The sequence below is a fragment of the Canis aureus genome, chromosome 9 (genome assembly GCF_053574225.1).
Source record: "Canis aureus isolate CA01 chromosome 9, VMU_Caureus_v.1.0, whole genome shotgun sequence".
In the NCBI taxonomy this organism is placed as follows: Eukaryota; Metazoa; Chordata; class Mammalia; order Carnivora; family Canidae; genus Canis; species Canis aureus.
Genome location: NC_135619.1, coordinates 40,186,694 through 40,201,534, shown reverse-complemented (window position 1 = coordinate 40,201,534; position 14,841 = coordinate 40,186,694). Strand labels below are relative to the sequence as shown.

The window sequence follows — 14,841 nt, the reverse complement described above, 5'->3', positions numbered from 1 at the left end:
TATTTTCTATCTGATAACAGATGCTTGGAAGGAGAGAGGAAAGTTACCACCTAAGAAGAAATACTAGCTTCTGGGAGGTATGCCTTAAAAATGAGTGGTATTTTGGTGAAAGATAAAGTGGAAGCCTGTATGCCTGTGTGATTTTTAAAGGATTATGAGCTCCTGGAGAGAGTCAAAAACATTGAGAGAAAAGAAAATGTTTCTAATAATATGGTCCGCAGGTAACCTAGCACCAAATCAAAATCTTATACCAGTTTATCTACTGAAGTGTGTTAATGTTTAGCAATTTTTTTAAAGGAGAAATCACCCTGGAAAATCTATCCTCCTTATTCTCTACCAAGATCTGTAGGGCAGTCATAAGTAAAAGTCAAGAATATTGGGTTTGGAGATGGGTGAATTAGATGTATGAGGTACAAACTTCCAATTCTAAAATGAATAAGTCACAAGGATGAGAAGTACAACATAGGGAATAGAGTCAATAATATTGTAATAACGTATGGTGACAGATGGTAATGACAACTACCATGGTGAGCAGTGCATAATGTATAGACTTGTCTAATTACTATGTTATATCTGAAATCAATATAACAGTGTTTATCAACTATACTTCAATAATAAAAAAAATATGTAAAAATAAAAGAATATTGGGTTTATCTGAAGTGTCTTTTTATAGTCATTGGTTAACTCCCTTGTGTCTTCTCTTAAATGTAAGTTAGTTATCACTGACTTCTTAGAGTGGTCATAAGGCTAATTAAGTCTAAAATTTTATGACAATTATCATACCTTTCAGAGAATGGCATCTTGCATTACCTAGTGTGAACAAGAAAGCTTAGAAGCATGAATAACACATAGAGTCAAAATAACTATAAAATGGGCTGTAATCCATCTTCAACATGATTCAAAAGAGACTACAGGTGTTTTCTGTTAAGAAACAATGGTATGGAATATGGGTAGGAATATCTGTCACTGAGATGAAATATCTTTTGTAGCATTTGTCCAAAATGTGATCTAAAGGCTGAAATCCTAAATATAAAAACAGACTACTGAGGACCATTTACATCAATGATATGGATACAATACAATACAGCCATATTTTCATTGCTAGGGTATGTGCAATACAACAGACCCTTTACCACTAGACTTCAGGTGGGTGGCCAGAAGAGGGGAGGCAATTAGCGTAAAGCTAAATGTGAAACTGCCCTATTACCAAAACATACTTTCATCAGTAGACATTGAGAAAAATGAGACAGCATGAAGAAAAGCAGTAGCAATGGACTTGGAATCACACAAAACACTGCTCAATGTTGGATAATCTTTCAGTTATGCCACAGCATGAGGCAAATCACATTACCTGAGTGCACTTAAAGTGTCTTCATCTACAATATAGGGAGTACTACCCTCTGTCTTACAATTCACAGTGGAAATTAGATTCCTCGATGTTTCTAAGGCACCTAGAATAGAATCCAGTACATAACAGGCACTGATTATCAGTTATTCATTACTAAACCCAAATTTGTGACATTTTAAAGGGCAAAAACGTATCAAACTCTTTTAATCCTTTCTCTAATGTGCAAAGGCCCAGAAACACAATACTACCATTATAGGCAACATTTGCCAAGCACTTTACAACATGCAATGCTTTTTGACAACCTATATAAACAAAAACTCTTTGTGAAAGATAGTAGCCTTTGCATTTTGTAGTTGAAAAAACTGAGGCTCAGAAGGGGTGATTTGCCCCAAGGTTCACACCTATAATAAATAATGTAGCTAGGATTCCAATTCTTCCTTGAATTCCAAATTCTTGCTTTAACCACTATTCCAAAAGACCTTAGAAATAAAAAATGTAAAGGTATTTTCCTCATTAGTGGCCAAGGTGAGGTTCAAATCCAGGTTTGTCTGACCTCAAAGTCTATTGTCATTTTGTTTCCATTCCACCTTTGCTGCCTATTTCATTATAATGAAACTCTTTAAAAAATGAAACTATTGGGATCCCTGGGTGGCGCAGCGGTTTGGCGCCTGCCTTTGGCCCAGGGCGCGATCCTGGAGACCCTGGATCGAATCCCACGTTGGGCTCCCGGTGCATGGAGCCTGCTTCTCCCTCTGCCTGTGTCTCTGCCTCCCTCTCTCTCACTGTGTGCCTATCATAAATAAATAAAAATTAATTTTAAAAAATGAAACTATTGGAATTATTTTTCCAAAGTAAGTATAGTAAAGTTTTTTAAATATTCTAAACTACTGCTTAAGTTGAGGAAGATTTATTGTAAAAATATTTTTCAACCTATCCAACAGACAGCTTTGTGTTTGAGCATGATGACCTTAACAAAAAGACTAGGGTGGGTTCAACCAGAGCTTTAAATTGCTCAATGCTTTTGCTATTGTAACAATAGCACCTTTTATTCTCCAAATTTCTTAAGCCCATTCAGTATTTTAGACTATCTACTATGACACATAGTTGATTGTGTCATTCCATTTTTGAAATGACTTAAAATTACTTTTACTGCTCCTAAGATGAAATCCAAAATCCTTCATAGGACTTGGAAGGCCACGCATGGTTTGACCCCTTCTTATCTGTAACTACTCTCTATCTGCTCTTTGTTCTTCAGTATCTCGTATCACCCCTTCATCTTACTTCAACAAACTCCTCCAACTGACTGAGACCATGCTCCTCCCTCAGGCTTTCTTCCCCTGTCCCCCAAAGCCCATCCACCTCCTTTCCTGTCTCAGCCTGACAACAGCCGTCTCAGACTCAAGTATGTCTTCTTGAAATAGTCTCATTTAAAAATTATTTATTTATTTATTTGTTTGTTTGTTTGTTTATTTACGAGAGGGCACACAAGGAGAACAGAGTGGGAGGGAGAAGGACAAGCAGACTCCACAATGAACATGGATTATGATGCAGGGCTCAATCCCAGAACCCTGATAATATGACCTAAGCCAAACCAAGAATAGGCTGGTTAACCTACTGAGCCTCTCAGTCACCCCTGAAATAGTCTCTCTTAGCACCTCTTATTCCTTCTTATTAACACTTCCTATATTATAATTGCAGGGTTTTTTACCCCCCTCAGCTACCTCCCCTCTGACAAACATCAGTTTGTTCTTTATAGCTAAGAGTTTGCTACTTGATTTGTCTCTCTTTTTTCCCTTTGCTTGTTTTGTTTTGTTTCTTAAATTCCACATATGAATGAGATCATATGATACTTGTCTTCTTCTGAAGAAGACTTCTTCTGACTGACTTTACTTCACTTACTTTCTAGCTCTATCCATGTTGTTGCAAATGGCAAGATTCTTTTTTATGGTGGAATAATATTCCATTGTGTATATACACCACATCTTCTTTATCTATTCCTCAGTCAACGGACACTTGGGCTGTTTCCATATTGTAAATAATGCCACAATAAACACAGGAGTGCATGTATCCCTTTGAATTCACCTTTTAATATTTTTTGAGTAAATATCCAGTTTTGAAATTCCTAGATTATAGGGTAGTTCCATTTTTAATTTTTTGAGGAGCCTTCATACCATTTTCCACAGTAGTTGCACCAATTTGCATTCCCACCAACAGTTCCTTTTTTCCCACATCCTTGCTAACACTTGTTTCTTATGTTTTTTGATTTTAGTCATTCTGAAAGGTTTGAGAGTGATATTTCACTGTGGTTTTGAATTGCATTTCCCTGATGATGAGTGATGTTGAGCATCTTTTCATGTGTCTGTTGGCCATTTGTGTGTCTTCTTTAGAGAAATGCCTTTTCATGTCTTCTGCCTGTTTCTTAATTGGATTATTTGTTTTTTGGATATGGAGTTGTATAAGTTCTTTATATATTTGGGATACTAACCATTTATCAGATATGTCATTTGTAAATATCTTCTCCCATTTCACATGTTGCCTTTCAATTTTGTTGATTGTTTCCTTCGTTGTTCATAAACTTTTATTTTGATGTGGTCCCAAAAGTTTGTTTTTGCTTTTATTTCCCTTGCTTTAGGACACATACCTAGAAAAATGTTACAGCTGATGTCAGAGATATCACTACCTATGCTGTCTTCAAGGATTTTTATGGTTTCAGGCCTCAAAATTAGGTCTTTAATCCATTTTGAGTTTATTTTTGTGTATAGTTAAAGAAAGTGGTCCAGTTTCCTCTTTTTGCATGTAGCTGTCCAATATTCCCAACACCATTGTTGAAGAGACTTTTTCCCATTGTATATTCATTCTTCTTTTGTTGAAGATAAATTGACCATATCATTGTGGGCTTACTTCTGGGTTTTCTCTTCTGTTCTGTTGATCTATGTGTCTATTTTTAGGCCAGTGCCATACTGTTTTAATTACTCCTGTTTTGTAATATAACTTGAAATCTGGAATTGTGACACCTTCAGGTTTGTTTTTCTTTTTCAAGGTTGCTTTGGCTATTTGAGTCTTTTGTAGTTCCATACAAGTTTTAGGATTTCTTATTCTAGTTCTATGAAAAAAGTTGTTGGCATTTGGATAGGGATTGCATTAAATTGCATTAAATCTATAGATTGCTTTGGGTAGTATAGACATTTTAGCACTATTTTTTCTTCCAACCTATGAGGATGAATGTTTTTCCAATTCTTTGCATCATCTTAAATTTCTTTCATCAGTGTTTTATAGTTTTCAGAGTACATTTCTTTCATCTCTTTGGTTAAGTTTATCCCTAGATGTTTTATTATTTTGGGTGCAATTGTAAATGGGATTATTTTCTTAATTTCACTTTCTGCTACTTCATCACTTGAGAAGAGGAATGCAACAGATTTCTGTATGTTGATTTTGTATCCTGCAACCTTACTGAATTCATTTATCAGTGTTCTAGTAGGTTTTGATGGAGTCTTTAAGGTTTATAATTTTAGCTCATTGATAACTTACATAATTATTTCTTTTTTTTAATTTTTATTTATTTATGATAGTCACACAGAGAGAGACAGGCAGAGACATAGGCAGAGGGAGAAGCAGGCTCCACGCACCAGGAGCCCGATGTGGGACCCGATCCCAGGTCTCCAGGATCGCACCCTGGGCCAAAGGCAGGCGCCAAACCGCTGCGCCACCCAGGGATCCCCTATTTCTTTTAACATCTATCTTCCTCTCTAAACTAGAAGCTCCATAAGATCAGGTAACAGGTTAGTTTTACCTCTGCCTATTGTCAGCATCTAGTTGAGTGACTACTGTAGAATAGGCCATCAATGGTTGTGAATATCTGAATATACCTTTTGCAAAGTCTCAAAAGCATCTTTCACCAACTACTGCCAATTGTCACTGCTATGAAAAGCACTGATTGGTGAGATTAGTTCTATCTCTAAAAGATACCTTGCAACCAACAATTATACCATTTTAATTTGGATCCAACTATGTTTGTGATGAAGAAAATATGAATCTTATACCTAATGAAACTTTCATATATAGCCATAAAACCACTCCATCACAAATTATTAATCTATTATACATGTTTCTGCTAGTTCTTAGGACATGGCCTCATATTCTTATTTATGCTGGCCCCCTTCTGTCTATGAATGAACATATCAATACTCTTAGATTGGAACTCTCAACCTAAATCAATGCTAACAAGTGTTCAGTATTTTTCCTTATGTTTTCCCTTTTAATTTGTTTACATAAGCTTCAAACTAAGCAGGTAGTAAAATTGTTCATTACAAAAATGACTATTGCTACACATTTTATCTCCTTCATTAGTGGTTATCAAAATAAGGTCTCCTGGGGTCCTTGATGACTGGGCTCTTAGAATAGTAATGCTAATAACATAACAATATCAATACTTCTGTGTCTGGCAAACATTAATAATCAGTTCCCCCTGGGAGCCCATCAAAAGCAGCAGACTTAATGGGATCTTTGTGGTTATAAACACAAGTAGGTTAGGTGGGTGGTACATGACGTCTCTCAATCCTGACCAGCCAAAGTGGCCCCAATCAAAGAACATTTGAAAACACTCCTTTCACATTTTCTTTCCCACTGGTGGAGAATTTCACATAAGAACTGGGAAGCACTGTTTTCTCAGTATAATAGTGGATCCAAATGTTCTTAACTAATTCTACATACACGTGTGACCTATTTTATAGCATTATATATAGTTACACAGATTGTATTTATTCAGTTAAACCAAAATGCTAGTTATATTTCTATTTTAAGCCAACAATGCCTGTCTTTTACTTTTCTCTTCTCTTTCATTTCAATCCTTCCAATTTCTCACTAAAAGATAAGAAATTTGCTTGCAGAGGATTAGCAAATGCCCCTGAATTCTTCTGTTAGTACAGTTCAGTCCAACAAGGATTTATTACCATCACCCATAATAAATGATTCTACTAAATAAATAAATAAATAAATAAATAAATAAATAAATAAATGATTCTACTTTCTAGTAATAAAATACTAACATTTCATCCCAAAAAGCATACTGGTATAAATGTGAGTCTTATAGAACAGCTAATGAAAAGAAAAATCCTCCAAGTGATATGGAAAGTGACATTTCACACTGGTATACCATTTCTAAACATAGTCCCACACAAAATACACATTTTGGTTAGTTTTAGACTCTTTGGGGAAATTCTAAATGGAATTGTTGTCCTAAAATATTCTTAAAACTAATACCAGTTTAAGTCTGATTATAAAGCCAACCCATGAGAAAAATAAAAATTTTTAGAACTCTGACATCTTTCCAACATAGAATGGTGAGCTACTGAGTATAGCTTTAGTAAGCATTACTTGTTTAAGGGTAGAAGAGCGATAAAGGAATTTGGGAAGATAAAAAAAAAAAAAAAAAAAAACTTTAAAAAAAAGGGAGAGGGGGGATCCCTGGGTGGCTCAGTAGTTTTGCACCTGCCTTCAGCCCAGGGCGTGGTCCCAGGGCGTGGTCCTGGAGTCCCAGGATCGAGTCCTGCGTTGGGCTATTTGCATGGAGCCTGCTTCTCCCTCTGCCTTTGTCTCTGCCTCTCTCTCTCTCTCTCTCTCTCTCTCTCTTTGTCATGGATAAATAAATAAAATCTTTAAAAAATAAAAAAATTAAAAATTAAATTAAAATTTAAAAAAAGGAGAGAACTTTCTGCTACTGAGTCCAGGTAAGACATTGAGAATTTCACCATACTTTGCATAATGTGCCTTATAATGCCATTTTTTGTATTTCATTTCAAAATAATTTTAAAAGAAATATTCAAATGCCTAAAGGTAAGGTTTTCTCCATCACTCTCCTCTCTCATTAAGTGGCCCACACTTTTATGAAATGACAAATGTAAATTATCACTCTACAGTCAATGCTCACCAGAGAAAAACAAAAAAGAAAAGTTTTTAAGCACGTAGCAATTCATTCTATAACATTGATATTAATTGTTCCTAAGTTTTAAGAACTGTTTTTGAAGACTTAGAAAATAAGATTCAAAATGGTTTTGGAATTCCTAAATTCACACGCTTCAAATAATACCTGTCGCCTTGTTGTTAAACCTCATTCAGTAAGCCTAGGATAAAAGAGACTTGCAATTATTATGAGAGCTTCTGTGAATAAAGCATTTGCTCCTTTAAGTGGGTTTTAGAAGAATGCAGATATAACCATAGACATGCTTTTTCTTTTACTTTAATCTGTCAGGCTAAGAAAATGATGATATTTTAAAGCTGTTACTCCAATAACTAGTTTAAAACTGAGTACTCAAATAGCTAGTTCAGCATATAAACTCATAGACACCCACTTTAATGCAGAAAATTATCTGTGCTACTATTCTACACAAACAATAATCCTTTCTCCTTGCCACCCACCTACCAACTGAAGGTTTTCTTTTTATGTAAGGCATGTATATCTTTAAAGTATAATAAGCATTGCTGTCTTGCTGACAGGAGAAGCACAAAAACCTAATGTCCTCCAATAAATGTAACTTTTGTCACCTATGCTATCCTCCAGATACTGTGTATCTTTGGAAGACATTACAAAGAGAACAACTGGGGACGCCTGGGTGGCTCAGTGGTTGAGCGCCTTCTTTCAGCCCAGGGTGTGATCCTGGAGTCCCAGGATCGAGTCCCACATCGGGCTCCCTGCATGGAGCCTGCTTCTCTCTCTGCCTGTGTCTCTGCCTCTCTCTCTCTGTGTCTCTCATGAACACATAAATAGAATCTTTATTTAAAAAAAAAGAGAGAGAGAGAACAACTGTTGTTAACTGTGCCATTCTTTAGCATGTGTAAACACATAAGCTCTAAACTTAAAAGCAATTTCCTGATCTATAAATGAAAATAATAGGTTCATCTCCACTACATCAAAATCCCTCAAAGCTACCCATAAAGTTGGTGAGTTAGTTTCAGCATCTCCATTCAAAAGGGTGTATGTTTAAGGCCTCCTCATATAATTCTGATGATCAGTTCTGAAAAAAGAGGAGAAAGAACTTCAATCCACCAAGCAATAAACATTTAGTGAGTGCCTCTATGTGAACTGCCACGGTTGACAGAGGTCTACCTAGAACTCTGGGATAAAATTCTATGCTATGGCTATTTCAAATGCAAAAAAAGCTCCAGAGTTTCTGCCAAAATTCAGACTTAGGACTATATATGTTAGATATATAGGCATACACACACACACACACACCTCCATATGTTTAGAGTCATTGGAAAAGTGAAAACTCATCAAAGAAATTTTCTACAGCTTCTGAAATGGTGATGTGTGTTTAGGGAGTTCTCAAACTTAGGTGTTAAACATTTCCACAGCATACTTACAGAGAGCTTCAGATTTGTTTTTATTAATATCCTAGCATCATAGAGGAAGCTCAAATGCCACAAGAATCTGTTTCTAAGGTAACTCATCATATACCCTTATATAAATAGCTCAGAAAGCAGAGATCCTTATATTCCAACTATAAATGTGCTCAGATTTGTCAAAGGTCCTCTGAACCCTTAATCTAATGTCTCCCATCTCTGGCAATCAGCTAGTGTGTAACATGTTCATTTGCTGGGTCAACTCCTTGAACTGGGGATAATAACCCATCATTTAAGTTGCAAGAAAACAAATAGTAAGGGATGAGACATTTTACAGGGACAGACATCTAGTCCCTCTATTTCTCAAGGAAAACAAGGAAATGGAGACAATAGGGTTTAAATTAGAAATGAATTCTCTTTGCTAATAATTGTTGAAGTTGAGCTATAGGTACATGGGATTCATTATACAATCCTTTCTCTACTTTCCTGTCTGTATAATAATGTCCATAATAAAGTTTTTAAAAAGTGAAGATCTCTTCCCAACCTCCCAACTGTTAAGGAAGGAAACAAGAATATGAACACAGATGTTAAGAAAGCACCTGTGATGGTTAATTTTATGGATCAACTTGACTGAGACATAGTGCCCAGATATTTGATCAAATATTACTCTGGATATTTCTGTGATGTGATTTTTATGAATGAGAGTAACACCTAAATTGGTAGACTTTGTGTAAAGCAGAATGCCCTCCATAATATGGGTGAGCTTCATCCAATCAGTTGAAAACTTTAACAGAAAAAAAGACTGACCTCCCAAGAGCAAGAAGGAATTTGGCCAGCAGATAGCATTTGGATTTCAACTGCAACATCGGTTTCTCCCTGGGTTTCTAGTCTATCGGCCCATCCTGTAGATTTTGGACTTGCTAAGCCTCCATAATTGTATAAACAAATTCCTTAAGATAACCTCTCCCTCTCTTTCAATGTATCTCCTCCTCTCCATCTCTATGTACATTCATGTACATAGACATTAGATCATGTACATGAATGTACCTAGAGATGGAGGGGAGGAGATACACATACATATATACACAGAAATGGAGAGAGAGCTATATCTCTCTATTATATAAATATGCTTATATGTATATAAATTATTTAGATATAGACATAGGTATAGGTTTAAATAGACAGTGATAGAGATAAATTTAGATATAGGGTAGGATAACCAAAATATCTGTAGTGGCTATTAGGAGTTATATAAGGGTTCTTCAGAGAAACAGATCAGTATAATGTGGTGTGCATGCATGTGTGTGTTTCTCTCTCTACCCAACAATGAGCAAGATGTAAGATGTGTTCAACTCTTATCTAAAGTAAATCTCCCCACTTTGTCAATTATCATTTTAATCTCTAATAGTATTTGTAATAACCTATATTTTGTCTCTTTACTTTCGATTTTGTTTTTGTCTCTCTTTGTCAAAAAATTTAATTAATTTCCAAAGGAGTAAGGACTACATATTTCTTTTTCATCATTTCATTTCTAGCACTTAGCACACTATAGTATAACACAGATTCCCAACAAATAATATTGAATGGATGGATGAACATTCTCAAACCAGTAACTTCTCAACTAGGTTCTTTGGAATTCATACCCACCAAACAAGGTGCAATTAGTGATACTTTCATAGGTCCATTGAGAAGTATTCTCAATTATCTGTGTCTTAATCAAGTCAATAAAACAAGTACCTGGACAACACAATGAGACATACTGTGGTTTGTCTTAATGTTCAAACTTTTACAGCACTTCAATTCTCAATTTTTCATCTCATGTATTATGTTGAATCACATGAAACTTCTAATCTACAAAAAGAGTAATTTATTAGAATTCAACCTAATATGACACATAGTTAGAGAAATGCATATTCTATGCAATGAAAGCCTTAAAATCAAAAGAGAAATTACTTTTAAATCTAGATTGTTGAAAAGTGAATCTTCCACTCTAGCTACTACCTTCAAATTGGGTCTTGTTTTGCATATTCCTCATGGGGGAAATATGACATAAGAATTATAGAGGGGCTATTCCATTTATCCCACTATTTCAGGAAAAAATGGGGAAAGAAGGGGTAGTTTTAAGGATTATAAAATCCATAACTCTAAAATAAGTTATTGTGCAATCCAGAACTTTTTAATTGTATAAAAAGCATTTCAGTGGCATTTATAGTTTTCAATTATCCCAAGACTGGGGCGCTTGGGTGGCTCAGTTGGTTAAATGTCCTACTCTTGATCTCAATTCAGGTCTTGATCTAAAGGTTGTGAGTTCAAGCCCCACATTGGGCTTCATGATGGGGAAGGAAGGAAGGAAGGAAGGAAGGAAGGAAGGAAGGAAGGAAGGAAGGAAGGAAGGAAGGAAGGAAGGAAGGAAGGAAAGAAGGGAGTGTGGGAGGGAAGGAGGAAGGGAGGAAGGACAGATGGAAGGGGGAAGAAAATATTGAGCTTTTTTTAAAATTCCAAAATATCTGATACACTTATTTTTTTTTTTATTTATGATAGTCACAGAGAGAGAGAGGCAGAGACACAGGCAGAGGAAAAAGCAGGCTCCATGCACTGGGAGCCCAATGTGGGACTCGATCCCGGGTCCCCAGGACCGCGCCCTGGGCCAAAGGCAGGCGCCAAACCGCTGTGCCACCCAGGGATCCCCCTATCTGATACACTTATAATTCATCTGAGTAGTTCATGCCCAAAATCAATGCACAGATCTATAGGTGAAGATACCTAGACTCTGGGTACAGGTAAAATAAAATAGACTGTTAAAAATGACATCTAAAAAACCCCCAGTAAAGTATGGATTGTATGGTGTGTACAGTATCCTTTAAAAAAAAAACCACCCTTTTCTGCCTATAATTAATTAATCAATCATACTAAACATAAGATACAAAGAAGAGGATGTTGGTTACTTACAACTGTAAGATGAGCACATGGCTATATGTCCCTCTTACCTCAAGGAGCCGAAAATAAATACAAAAGTGAAACCATTCCTATCTACTGTTAAGTACCCTTTATATTTTTATTTTTATATATGTTTCAGATCCTGATTCATACCATTTTGTAATGTTTATCATTGCTCTTTCTTATTTGGGCATAAAAGGAAAATAAAATGTTGTCAAAATCACTCATAAAACATTGGAAGTTTTATCAATGGAATGGCCACACTCTTCTGTTTGGGCCAAATTCACTAAAAATTTGTAAAAATTTTCAGTTCAGGTCTTGATCTGAGGGTTGTGAGTTCAAGGCCCACATTGGGCTTCATGATGGGTATGGAAGGAAGGAAGGAAAGAAGGAAGGAAGGAAAGAAGGAAGGAAGGAAGGAAGGAAGGAAGGAAGGAAGGAAGGAAGGAAGGAAAGAAGGGAGGGTGGGAGACAGGGAGGGAGGGAGGGAAGAAAGAAGGGAGGGAGGGAAAGATCTTGAAAATCTTGAAAGATTCTGAGAGTTTTCAATTGTAATTCAATTGGAATTGCTTGTAATTTGGCAACTCTGAATAATTTTATAAAGTAGGTACTTTTCCTAAATATCTTATTTTTTTAAATCCCTGTACAGAAGCCACTGGTTATGTTATGGTATATACAGGGCTTTGGAAAGGGAAAATATCATAAAGAGAAAAGCTTGCTTGATGACCAAGGCAGAACTGAATTGAAGTAGTCAGGTAAGTAAACACGTAGGGAACCACCAGATGGATACCTTGTGGGCAGAAGCAAGGGTGGATTTGGCGAGTGTTAACACTCTGCTCGCACACTATCCTTCCTGACCTGAAAAGGAAAATTAGCAGTGAACCTATCTCCATGTCCATCCATGGTACTCCACCGTGGCCACACCTTTAAGTCACCTAGTACTCTTTGTAAAGCTATATGATTTCCCTGACACTACCACTCTCTATTCTGATTTGATTCATTTGCAGTGAGCTTTGGGCACTGTTTTTGTTTTGTTTTTTAAGTGTCTCAGGATTGAGACCCAGGGCAGTTCAACAGGGATTGCAGTTAGAAAGCAAACTGACTGATGATTACAATCCATATTATAAGCATTTGACTTAAATTTTTGTTGCATCTCTTTGTAAAAATCATTCTAACACCAGGAGGGGCATGTGGAATGCCACTAAGGAAAATAGAGAAAAGAGAATCCTGCATCCAATTCTTCATCAACTCTCCTAATTTGGAATGATTAAAAACCACTTCCAGGTTATGCTTTCACTTCCTCTCCCCCTTATTAGTGGCTAAATGGTGGCCCCCAATAAAGATACACCTGTCCTTATCCCTGGAACCCATGAATGTTGGAAAGGTCTTTGCAGATGTAGTTAAGGATCTTGAGAAGAGATCTTCCTGGATTTTCAGGATAAAATCTAAATCCAATGATAAATGACACAGAGAGCGCAGACACACACAGGAGGAGAAGGCATCATGAGGATGGAGGCAGAGCTTGAAGCCAGAAGCGTGTGGACCTGCTGACATCCTGATTTTAAATTTCCGGTCTCTAGAATTGTGCCAAAAATAAATTTATGCTATTATAAGACACCAAGTTTGTGACATTTTGTATGGCAGCCACAAGAACCAAAACTAACTTTCCCTTATTTTTTCTCATCCCAGAAATTCAACAGCATGAAGTAGTGGACTGAGTTGGGAAGATTAGCTGAGCAGAAAAAAAGTCTGACTAAGATCTGGGCCTCTGGCCTAAGGCACTCCCAGATGCAAGTCCCAGCTCTGCCACTTAATGGGGGGGGGAAATGTCTCTGAACCCTAGTTTCCCCATCTACAAGATGGAGATATTAGGACCTCTTTATTTAATTGTTTAGTGGGAATGTTGTACTTGAACATATTCTGACCTAAATACAGAAATGAAAAAATATATATATTTGACAACAGCAGCCATCATAGCCCAAACAGAAGGAAATGGCACAGCATGGAGACTCCTCCTGGACCAGAAGCTAACCCATTTAGCTGCAGGTAAGGGTGGTCTTGGGGGAAGACCCAGTCAGCTGGGCCCTCTTCCCAACTGGTGGGGAGAAATTGCTGTATTTTAACCAGAAAGCTTTGAAAGAAAGCTTTTGAGGGAGAAATAAACAGAAAAACAAAATTATTCTTCCTCTCTCTCTCTCTCTCGCAAAGCTAGGTTTCTTCAAAAACTATTTCATGATGGGAATTTCTTTCTTTTTTTGTTTTATTGTTTTTTTGTTTTTTTGTCTTTTTGTGGGTATTTTTTTGCGGGTATTTTTAATCAGATTTTTCTCTCTTGAATCTGAAAAATGCCTCCTTTGTTACAAGTAGTACCGGCCCTTTCCCCAAACAACACTAATACCTTGCATAAAGAAACCAAGTAAAACTTGTAACATACTTAGCAGGTGCATGGTAATATTAAATGCTAAATAAGTGATAGCTATCAAGTGTCACTGCCAAATTATTATTACTACTTGTGTCATTAGGAAGAAACAGTTGCAGTTTCTTTCTCCCTTTACCTAAATCCACATAGAACCATATGTGTAAGTTCTTTGAACTTTGAAAATTTTATAGCCTAAAAGAAAGCAAAGTATTTTGTCAGGTAGGTGATTTTGCATGATGGCTTCAGAAAAAAAGACTGCCTCTGATATTACTACACAAATGAAAAGAATTACTTTATTCTTCAGAATATCACATATATTCAATTATAATGACTAGCTTGCAGATAGCCATTTCTTGGGTCTATAAAAACGGCAGTTTCATATGGTTCAATCTAAGAGTGGGATGCTCTAGTTGACTGTTAATCATTTCTATTAGGTCTCTTCCATTCATAGACTGAGATCTAAAGAAGAAATTGCTATGGTAACCCTAAGAACCCAAGAGGACTGCATGAGGGAAATTAGGAGAGAACGAGTCCAAACTCATCACTTTGAAAATGAGGACTTAAGCCCCAGAAAGGTGACATGAGCTTCCCAAAATATCACAGCTAATTAGTGGCAAAACAGCTCTGGCTGTCTTCACTATGCTTCTTTCCACCACATCAGGCTGCCTTCCTTACTTCTCTACATTTGCCAAATTTCACTGAGAAATCAGTGTTCTGAAGATGGTAATTAAGGCAAATATCAAGACTTAGACAAAATCTGGGATACAAGCACATTTCTCAAAAAGACTTTTGATCAGTG

General features: G+C 36.5%; 1 protein-coding gene across 11 annotated transcripts in view; it reads right to left on the bottom strand.

Annotated features, from left to right (window-relative positions):
* SYT16 (synaptotagmin 16) overlaps positions 1-14,841 on the bottom strand; it is a 234,343-nt gene that overhangs the window by 105,035 nt on the left and 114,467 nt on the right. The window contains exon 1 of one of the 11 annotated variants that reach the window (XM_077909549.1): positions 1,352-1,441. The exons of the other annotated variants lie outside the window; for them this stretch is intronic. The gene's annotated coding sequence lies outside the window, so the exon portion shown is untranslated. Of the gene's footprint in view, positions 1-1,351; positions 1,442-14,841 lie in introns of those variants that run through there. 11 annotated transcript variants of the gene reach the window in all.